The 11155-nt window shown below is 47.2% G+C and overlaps 1 protein-coding gene across 6 annotated transcripts in view; it reads right to left on the minus strand.

The window, feature by feature from the left end:
- Positions 1 to 10785, minus strand: part of tead1a (TEA domain family member 1a) — an 82334-nt gene extending 71549 nt beyond the window's left edge. For 3 of the 6 annotated variants that reach the window (XM_064311953.1, XM_064311952.1, XM_064311951.1), the window contains exons 1-2: positions 10586 to 10785; positions 10010 to 10139 (exon numbers count right to left, since the gene is read on the minus strand). The gene's annotated coding sequence lies outside the window, so the exon portion shown is untranslated. The remainder of the gene's footprint in view (positions 1 to 10009; positions 10140 to 10585) is intronic. The other 3 variants (XM_064311955.1, XM_064311954.1, XM_064311956.1) reach the window with 2 other exon arrangements.
- Between the last annotated feature and the right edge of the window lie 370 nt (positions 10786 to 11155).

An 11155-nucleotide genomic window follows, 5' to 3' on the forward strand; every position in this document is an offset into this window, starting at 1 on the left:
ACACACACGCACACTGCAAAATCACTCACTGCATTACAACCAAGATGCATTACCAACCGCTGGCGCATTTAAACTGTTTATGCTGCGTAATCGCGTTACGCGTCTTGGTCCTCCCGGAGGAAAGTTTGCGTATCTGGCTTCAATCGACTTCAGATCAGCGCTGCTCCGTTCGCCGGGCTGTGCTCTGGCTCCCACGGGGGGGAAGAAAACACATAAAGGTCCAGCACAGTCACCGGGACCGTAGTTGGCATGCTCCTGCATATCACTGCTCGACCAGCCTGGAGATGCCACCTGACTTCCCAGAGTCCTGTGTACCTCCAGAACAACAGAGCGGCCTTTTGACACTGAGCACTCCTGCCCAGATGCGGCCTAACGTAGCGCCCTTTTTATTTTTGTGCCGTAACGCGGCACCGTAGCCACAAACGACGTCATCTGGACACCCTGAACCTGGAGGAAGGTGGGACGTAGCCGAGCACCGAGGAGGACCCCCCGGTCCCGCGCCGGAAAAAGGGGAGGCCGGGGTGTGCAGCCACGGAGGCGAATGGAGCGGCCGCCTGTGTTCCGTCCGCGGGCGCTACGCTTCCCGCTACGCGAGAGAGCCGGGCGCTGGGAAAGGAAGCTCTAGAAGCCTGGATTTCCTGCTTCTGACAGCGGCCAAGAACTCTGAGGTTTCTGTAGTGCGCTCAGGAACTGACTCATCCAGTGATTCATGGACTAGATATTGCTTTGGATGTGTGTGCGCGTGTGTGTGTGTATGTGTGTGTGTGTGTGTGTGTGTGAGAGAAAGTGTGTGCATGCGTGCGTGCACGCATTTGTGTGTATGTAAGTGTATCTGAGTCCCAGTATGTGATTTTGTGTGTGTGTACAGTATGTATGTGTGTATGTGTGTCTGTGAGTGTGTTGAGTGTGTGTGTGTGTGTGTGTGTGTGTGTGTATGACAGTGCCTGTGTGTGTGTGTGTGTGTGTCCGTCCGTGTGCCTGGTCATGGTATCTGTTCCTTTTAGTGACTATTGGAATAAAAACAAAAAGAAAACACATTCCCAAAACAAAAAAATGGGTGGGGGAACTAAAATGTCCCCACAATCCGCTGGTAACAGGAAAACCACTGCATTGTAATTAAGGGTTATTAGGACACCATTTGTATCTACATTATTTTCCTCCGAGAAGCGGATTAGGCCCGGCATACGGTTTTAATTATGAGCCCATTACCGAAAAAAAGGCAGGAGCGCTGGTTTGTTTTGCTGCATAAGTGTTTCGGTAACAGCGAGCAAGCGGCTTCCATTCACGTTTTTTTTACTCCGTCATAATTTTAATGGATTACGCATAAATATAGAACCAAGGCATTCTTTTAAATGGCAACTAAATGCTCCCCCGACAAAGCACGTTTGATTGTTCTATGTCGTCTATTAAAACAGGACGTCTATGATATTAACGCTAATGAAAAGGTACATTTTCTGATACTAATGAACGAAGTCTTATAGCCAGTGCCTCCCGACGCTGAGCCAATGTAGCAGTAAAGTGGTGACTTGCTGACCGGCTATATATATTTTTTTTACAAAATGGCGGCGTCCGTGAAACAACCGTTAAGTACCCGTAAGAAATGCCGTAAGCTGTCGGGAAAACATCTGGAAATACGCTCGCGGTTTGGTTACACGACCGTCTTGAATACAAAATGCGCCGTGGGGTTGATATTATTTTAAGTTCTGAAGCGCGAGGCCCTCGAAGCACATCTTCTCTGCAGACATCGAGGAAGAGATTTTCCCGCCAAAAGTACCTCCTCGAGAGCCGCATCTGCAATTATCCGGCAAAACCTCGCGTCCGCCGCCCCTCTCTCTTCGAAGGTGGCAGATAAGACCCTTTACTTTACTTCACTTTACTCAGTTTATTTTTTACAGGGACAGCGCACGTTAATAAACGTTTCTGTAAAAACGTGCCAGTTTAGCCAGCACGGCTAATTTTCTAACCGTAGTCCCTGGGTCCCCAGGTACATTAAAAACAACAAACACAAAACGCTGATCCCGCTCGGCTCCGCGCGCGTTCGACGACGCCGCGGCCTCGAGAAAGTGACCGCGATGCCTTCGTCCGGCATCGTCCGGGAAAACAGCGCGTCCGGCTGAAAAAACGAGGCGGCGGAGGGGACGCCGGCTTCCTCTCAACGCTCGGCGGTTTTGGCGGCAAAAGACTTTCCGGGAACTGCCGCCGTTCCTTTTTTCTACGTTTCGCCCGCCACGTTCGGAAGTCTCTCGTCAGACTGGACGGATGACAAAAAAACACCCGAGTGAGCAAAAGCAGGAAACAGGAAAGCGGGAACGAGAGGCAGAAAGGAGAAAGAAAGAAAGCAGGAGGGAGGGAGGCAGGAAGAGGAAGAGGAAGAGAGAGAGAAATAAAACGCACAAACGGACCGTGTGCGATAACGGCGCACTTGAAACAAGTAAAGGGAAATAAAAAATAAGCAAAAACAGCGAGAGGGCTTCTGACGGTGGCAGAGCAGGCGCAGGGCGGAGCCGGCAGCGATCTGGCGGCTGCGGTCCTGAGGCGCGCCGGCGCTGGTGATGTCAGCGGTTCTGCGCCGGCTCACGCAGAGCGAGGCCGGGAGAGCCACAGACCGGGTTTAAAAAATTCCCTTTGTGACACGGGGTTTACCTCAGGGCACCCAGGGCAAGACTACAGACCGCCCTGCCTCTCTCCTCTCTCCCCACCTCTCCACCCCCTCTGCCCCCAAAACACGGTGGAGCCCCCCCCCCACCCCTCCAGAGGACAGTGTGACTACAGAGAGGACTGGGCCTTTTCTCTACTGTGGAAACAAGCTCCTTCCCCTCATCCCCCAACACGCCGCCGTTACACTAACAAGCCTGCGCTCCCAAATGCGATTACAGACCACTTCTCTCTTTCTCTCTCTCTCTCCCTCGGCTTCAAGCGGATACAGAAATCCGGCGAGCTGCCTTCCCGCCCTGCCGTCCATCCGATAGAGGAAGGCCCGGTTGGCACTTAAACAACCTACACGACATCGCTCTTACCCCTTAACAAACGTGGCGGAAGCATATTACTCCAGCACGTAGATAATAGCGCCTTTTCCACATTTCAGTCTTTTTCCCGCTACTCAAAGGGTAAGCGAACGAGGGGGGGGAGCAGCTCCGGCTCAGAGAAAACCTTGCTCGCTTCCTTTCGTTTTCACCGCCATCACGCGGTTCTCCCAGGTTGGCGGATATCTCCGACGCGAGCCCCCGACGCTACGGTCGCGTTTCAGCTCGCCCCGTGCCCCCGAAGCCGTCCGCGAAAAGCCTCGCTTCCTCCCCGCGCCTCCTCCGAGGCCGGCTTTATATCGGCCACCGACTCCTGAGTTTTCAACCGGAGGGTTTCGCGCGTAAAAAAAAACCTGAACGCCCTGGACGGAAGAGGGCGACGGAACCTGCCCGCGCGCGGTGGACTTAATCCCCGCAAAAAACGCAAACTTAACTTCCTCGTAAAAGAGCGCCCTGACCACAGTTTAAACACGCCTGTCGAACAACCGACAGCCTAGCACACAACACCCTGATTCTACCGGTCAATCAGATGCAACACGTGCAACCGCGTTGCACAAGGAAGACGACAAAAAAACCAGACGGCGCTAGCGTTCGACACTGCTAAACCGGTCGAGAGCACGCCTGCGTTAATGGACACGGGTCCCCAAAAACTCAAATAAGCAGAATTGCGTTAAGGCTTTAACGAGTAATTAATCGAGTCAACAGTTCTGCGAAATATTAAGTATGTGGCAATCAGCGTAACAAGTTTTCTCCTGCCGTTCCCGGGGTGAATGCTAACTGATAATGATGATGGTTGGAGGACGTTTGTACTCAATCAACATTACGCCGATGCATTTGATTTGATTGCGCCAGGCCGCACTTGCCAGACCCCTGAACAGCAGGTTTGTTAATCTCTTCTGATGTCGTTCAGTTAAATTAAACCAACCAGGGCAAAATATTATTAACCCACAGCTGAAACATAATGCGTCCACTAATCAAATTCAATTATTTACTTTCTTTTAATAGCAATATAAGAAAGCAGAACTCTTTATTTCTTGAAAGTGTTTAATTAGAGAATTTAAGTAGCACGGCCAGAAGTTTAACCGAAAAACATTAAATGCTATTGTCAGAAGTTTGCCGTGAGTTCATAATAGCGAGTTTGCGAAAGTTGGGAAAGTGAGCAGCCGATTATTTGAAGTGCGCTTGTTTTTAAAAAGTACTTTCATTATTGTAGCATCAGGCAACAGGCTACTGGCAATACCTCGAGACCCAATAAAAATATCAGGTTCCAGCACGCTCAAATTTGGCCTGTAAACAAAACAAAACAAAGCAAACCGGCTGATTCGTTTCCTATAATGATGCGTTTCCTATAATGCCAGGCACTTCCTGCACACATTTAGATCTCAGTTCTTCAAAAATGTTGCTATTAACAACAGCGCAGGTGGCGTTCACCGTCGCCCGTGACGAGGCTGAGGGGCGGAGCTCCGGGGGAGTCTTCGGGGGAAACACCTCAAAAACCGCAATAAAAATCATTTTTAAAAAAACACCTATGACAAACACCAATATTCACCACACTGAGGACACACTTAAGTCATCTGTGCCGAGATGGCGTTCGGCCATTTTGACGTTTGATAAGTCTGACGAAGTACAGTACAGGCCGACATATTTGCTGAGTCACCGCGTGTGCGAACTATTGTACAAATCAGTGAAAACCTGACTGATTTCAGGAGCAATAGACGTTGCGGTGCGTTCGCTTCAAAACCGAGATTCTGCCTTCTCCGCGTTTCTGTTTCCGCTCAATATTCTGAGCCAGGAAATCTGACTGCGCTGCAGGCGACCACTTCAGACGAAGGAAAATACACTTCCTTTCTGTCTGGAACCGCAAAAGAAAAGTTGCCATGTATGAGTTCACAGCCCCCTCGCTACAAAATGGAAATTTCAAGTACACAGATTAATTTTCCAAGTCGTTCTGCGGCTTTATTTCACTTGGCCGAGAGAGGTGGAAGCGCTTGGGCCTTTTGTGCTCCAAACTTTATTTTACTGGCGGGAAAATCGGTTTAGGCATTACTGGAAGGATTAATGCTCATCAGAAAAAAAAGAGAGACCTTGTTTTCAAAGACAGATTCCATTAAACGTGTGCATGTTCAAGAATTTACGAGGCATGGATTTCGAGACAATCCAGAGAATTCAAGCATTATTGCCGTTTCTTGGAGAGAAAGACACAGCCACGGTCACGGGCAGTGTCGTTTTTGCAAAAGTTATCCGCAGCATTTTTTATTTATTTTATTTTATTTTTTAAATACACAATACACAGTGAGCGCGTGCACGTGTGTGTGCGCACGCGCTCACTGTGTATTGTGTATTTAAAAAAAAAAATAAAAACACACAGTCATATAATTTCCCAGTGCACGCTGTACACACACTAGAGTTAAAGGGCACACAAAGCCCAGCCCACTTCACGCAAAGTCAACTGTAGAGACGGCGTGGAATTCTGGAATTCCTGACCGAGATTCCTGACCAGAAAACAACCGCCCTCCCCAACCGCTCACAGCCCCCCGCCCCCCGCCCCCCCGCCCCCCCCAGCAAGCAGCGAGGAGCGGGAACAGTTGGCGACTCAAATATGAAGCGCATTAAAACGCTATTGATAAGCTAAATGAACAGATAGTTTATCTGAAGCATACACGGGCCATATGGTGCCACGGACGCCACCGCCTGTTGCTGGCGCAACAATAGGCCCGGCGCAGACCGAGAGTGGCAGGCGCCGTGATTAATAGGCCGTCAGCCTGAATTTCCAGACCTGCAAGCTCGAGAGCAAACGCGCATATTTGCATTTTTCCTCTTTTTCTTCCTACAGGTGCGCGAAAGAACTGCAGCAGATGTCAACTTGAGGATAGAACTGTTTGCCTTCTGCGATGTGACAGCAGCTCGTTCTCCCCCAGCCCGGAGAGACAATGAGCCCCTCTCTCTCCCTCCCTCCCTCCCTCCTTCCCTCTCCCTCCTCACACTCTCGCTCTCTCTCTCTCTCTCTCCCGCTCCCTCCTCCCTGTTCCCCCACAATCCTCCACTCCCAGAAGTAACTCAATCCACTCAGTGTCCTTTTTCAACCCGTTTCACAACCGAACAGACGGCCCTCCTTTTCATCCCCAAGCACGAATCCGCTCTTGGAAACGTTGGAAATGTTACTCAAGTTTTTTTTTTTTCCCCCCATTTTTAAATTTTAACATTGCACATCTTCCACAATTTCAAACACTAGCAAAAAAAAAAAAAAAAAGCAAAAGAAAAAAAAAAACAAGTTGGACATTTCAAGTGATGTTTGGTTATGTGAAAACGAATCAGAATCAGAATTTAAACCACCAAGGACAGACTGGCAATGTAACCGCCGAAATCTTACATCTTCATGCTCCGAAAACCCGTGCCGGCCACCCCAATAATATCAAAATAATATTTTTCTCGTCCCGGTAAAAACGTAACGATGATCGGTTTAATCTGTATCGATTAAACGCGGGCGTTAAACGAAACGTCCTCGAAGCTAATCGGACAGAGTCCGCGCGTTTCCTGAAGTGTTAGCCGGGCGTGTGCTGAGTCACCGCGTCTGAATCAATACGGCGGCCTCGCGGAGGGCGCGGGAGACGCCGCCGCTACGGAGCTCGGGGACTTTCCGAACGGCGAAGGTGCCGTTTCGCGGCTGCGCCGGACACCGCGTCCTTTCGCCCAGGACGGCCGACGCGGCGGTCCGCCAGGGTCCTCGTCGCTGCCCTCTCGCCCGAGGCGGTCGACGGCCTGCCCGCACAAACCTGGAGGAGCGTCCACTTTTAGCCTGAGCTCCAAATAATTCCCCCCCCCCCCCCCCCCCCCTCTCGGCGGTATTCCGAAAAGGGGGGTCAAGCCGGTCACAGTCTGCACGCCGAGAATATACCCGTGTGCTTTAAAACAAACCCGTCCCTCGTTCAAAAGGGGGAGAGTCTGCTTATACTGCATCCCCCCCTTCTAAAAAAAAAAAGACTACTACCACCCTGCTTTAATAATCTGTGAGGTTAAGTCTCCAAAAAATAAAAAATAATCAACAACAACACAAGCGTTTCCTGGTCAACTGGAAGAGCGATGGCGGAGGTAAACACTTCTGCTGTGTGACTGTTGTCCAGTGTCCAAGATCAAAACCGAATCGAATTACATTCGCGTGCTGCTAAGACTATCTGGAAGTGCTCTTTACAAAAAGCTACGGTGAATTATTTTAATTAAACCCAGCTCTAGTTAAGCAAGGAAAATAAAAAGGCTCCCTCGTTTGTTTTCTCCCCTTCTCCCAAGGGCTCTTATAATTGCTGGTGATGTAAAAAAAAGAAATAATGATAAAATGCTTCGGTCCACAGCAGCTCCCGTTGCATTTTACTCACATGACACAGAATTTTGTTTTATTTTTATTTTTTTTGGTTATGCCTTAAGATAATTACATTTCAAAATGATTATTTGTGCGCATCTTCCAATCGTGAACACGCAAGTAATCGCTCTTAATTTCACACTAACCGAGTTTACCTGCATTCAAGAAGAGCCAAATGCCCACCGTCAGGGGGAAAATATAATCTATCAGTATTGATTTAAGTCTGAACGTTTTACTGCGTGAAACAGGGTGAAAATTTGAAATCACAGCTGTTCTGTACAGTAAAATAGCAGGACACTTGCATCGTACCCATGACTCTAATGACAATACAACCTCCGCACACGTGTATATGTAACAGCAAAAACAGTATTGTGTGTATTACAGTGTATTAAACCTTCCCTTTAAAATGTACAGATCTTGTACAGGCCTCCGAGGGCCATTCAATGCTAACTACACCAAGGCTTCCATTTCAATGGTCCTGATAAAAAAAAATATAATTAGTTATGCACAGTTTTTCTTTAAAAAAAAGGACCTTCGGATTCAAATGGCAGCGCTATGGAGGCACAGGCCTACCCTACGCCAGTCGCTGAGACCACTTTAGGAGAGGCACGTCGCTAAACAGACAGACGGCGACCAAATATTTTTAGAGAAATCTGTGAACCGTTCGCCGAGGTTCGCATAAATAATGTAGCGGTTTAATTATGCAAGAATGTCAGGGTATCCCTCCACCTTCTCTCTGTCGCCACGGTGGGCAAAGACGGCTCCCCTTTTTTTTTCCGGGAGAGTGCTGTAGCAGGGGCACGACGGGGCCCAGAACATGGAGGCAGACAATGTGCTATTCTTGCACTCGCAAATGCAATGCAGGCTGGTGTCCAACAGGTCCGCCAGTTGCATAAGACCAGACAAAGCAACTATTGCTGCTCCCTTGGTATTTTTTTTTCTTTTTTTTTCCTCCTCGGCAAACAGATTCACTTCTCGTCATCGTGACAGGTCTGGGACGAAGTCTGTTAGAAGTCAATCTGTTTACTGTAGTAAACGATAATGGCCCAGTTAGAGCCGTCAACAAACAACACATTGTGTCCCTGCCTTCTCTCTCTCTCTCTCTCTCTCTCTCTCTCTCCCGCCCTCCCTCCCTCCCTCCATTTTTTTTTTAAAGGCCACAGTGAAATAGACGACAATAATTAACTACAATAAAAGAGGTCTTTTCCCAAATCGCACAATAGAGCAACTTGTTCTCAGAGCAGAATCCCAGACTGGAGCAGGAGCAGCATTGGAGCAAGTTGGACAACTTCAGCAGAACTTCTGGGCCTTTCCTCCGTATCGGTGAATGAATCTGAAATGCACTCCACACGTTTTTTTTAAACGTGATGTTAATATGTATTACTATTCACATGTACTGGCCAATTTTTTTTTTTTAAACCCTCAATTAATGTATTGTCTGAAAGGCAAAGGAGTGAATAAGGATTCACTTGCTTCAGTACAAACAGACATTGTTTACATAAACACTGCAGAAAACAAATCAGAAATATAATACCTATCTGTTCCTGGTTGCACACCCATAATGCGAAAACGTGGCAGCCTACCATTTCGTGCGGTTCATGTCAAAACTCACTGCCAGCTTAAAAGAACGATCTTGTTCAAAAAAGTGGCCTCTGCTAACAATGGCATTCTGCTCAGTGCAGCACTGTTGTAGCTTGTCCGCTATGTTTAAGCTATCAGGTGACTTGAATGGCACGGGTTATCAGTACGGTCATGCAACAATGTATAGGAATTGTTCCCAGCCGTATGACCCTCAATAACAAAACAAACCTAAAGTAAGACTGGACCCCATGACGTCCCACGAAAACGGATGCTGACCGCCGCACGCATTGTAGCACTTGAGTTATCTAAACATTGAACACACCAATTCAATTCAACATCCGAACCGCGAATCCAGGTTTTGCCTGAATACAATGCATCCCGAAAAAAGGCGGATCTGAAATGTGCAAGTCAAGCGTAACCTACCAAATGTTTTTTAGCCAGGCAGTGGTGAAACAAAGTCGCCATATCCCGTCGGAAAACGTATTTTAAGGAAATATGCAAGGATCATTACATGACAACAACAGGTTAAAAACACTCCGAACACTCCCCAGACTTGTAGTCTTTGGTGGGTTTTTTAAAGCCATTTATTGACAAAATCACAGGCGGGTACTTTAGTTTGAGCTTCCTCGCTGTCGTTAATGAATCATTTACAAACGCCTCCCTGGATACAAACTCTCTGCAACCTGTGCGAAATTTCTGCTGCTTAATTTGAAAAGAGGTGAATTTATACGTACCCTACATTTATATCCCATTCTTTGTTCTTAAATAAGTTTTGCTATCGTTGTGAGTATGCTACCCGATGCGTTTTTAGCTAAAATAAGGCCTAAAAATCGGGAGCAAATTGTATTACATAGGCTTTGTTAATTAAATTTACTCAAAACTAAGAACAGAAAATCTCAGATAAGATCCCTAGAGAGGAACTGCCCTTAACATCATAGCTATCCATACGCAGCAAGAAAACCTCGAACAGAATTCAGCAAAGTTAATGGAATTCGGAGAATTCAACGCAAAATACTAGTAAATACGGGAAAACGGGATAATGTATACTTACAGAATAGAAACAGCCAATAGAGAGGAAAACGCGCCGTATCCTGTGGGTGCAACAAGTCTTCTTTGAATACTATGTTTTTGCTGAGTTCTGAAAATGTTCCACTCCAATCTGCAACTCCCAGCTGAAGCGGCTATGGAGAGGAAAACAGCAACAATTTGATCCGTCATCTTGTTTAAAAAAATATGTTTCTGCATCGAATACCCATCCAAATGTATCGGAAACCGTTTTTGGACTAGCTGTGGTTTGTGTCGGAGATCTACTGCAGCCCAGTAGCGCGTAAGGTTGGGCTTCTTTACAAAAAATGTGAAAAATGTCAAAGATTTTCGTGCTATGTCAGACGGCTACAGCGCTGTGAGTCAATGGACAAAGTGAAAGCACCCTTCAGCAACAGCGTCGAGAAACAATACCGCTAGCTAAAACCCATATAAATCCAGTTTTTACCAGCTTCGCCGCTTCTTATCACAATACCCATTACTTCAAGCTGGATATATTTAATATTTACACACGACAGGCGCAACTTAATCTAAACTTGCTATCCATCTGCAACCATTTTGCATACCATTAATTCAAACTTACCTCAAACACCTCTGTTATTATTTGTTTTGTTTTTTTAATGTCGCCCTTTTCTTTTCCTTATGTGAGCTGATATAGTTTTTTGTAAACTGTGTAAAGTTATTCTTGTGCTTCTGGGCCAGCCGGGTGTATGTACGTGAATCGGCGGCGCACCTACAGTGATGCGAAGAATGCTCGGAATGAGAAGAGGAATGAAATGAACGCGAAGACCGACTTTGCACTGGGGCGGAGCGAAAGTGGCGTCATCCTAAACCCCATAGCCAGCCGGGGTAGGAGGGACTAGAACCATAGAGATGACCTCACAGGAGACGCTGGATTCAAACTTCAGGAAGACAAAAAAGAGGGGGAATTCGGCCCATATGGCGAGTGGACGCTGTGGAAAAATGGGCAGAAATTTGCATGGAAAGTTCTGTAGTTTCTCCGAATCTATCTCCCATGTATTGGAATTTGTTTCATATTGCATGGAATGTCACATCACTTAACATGGGCCACTACAGTAGCCAACTGCTATACGAGTGTTTCTTAATCAGACACGCTATGACCTACTAGTCATGGGCCTACTCATCGTCAAAA

The sequence above is a fragment of the Anguilla rostrata genome, chromosome 16 (genome assembly GCF_018555375.3).
Source record: "Anguilla rostrata isolate EN2019 chromosome 16, ASM1855537v3, whole genome shotgun sequence".
In the NCBI taxonomy this organism is placed as follows: Eukaryota; Metazoa; Chordata; class Actinopteri; order Anguilliformes; family Anguillidae; genus Anguilla; species Anguilla rostrata.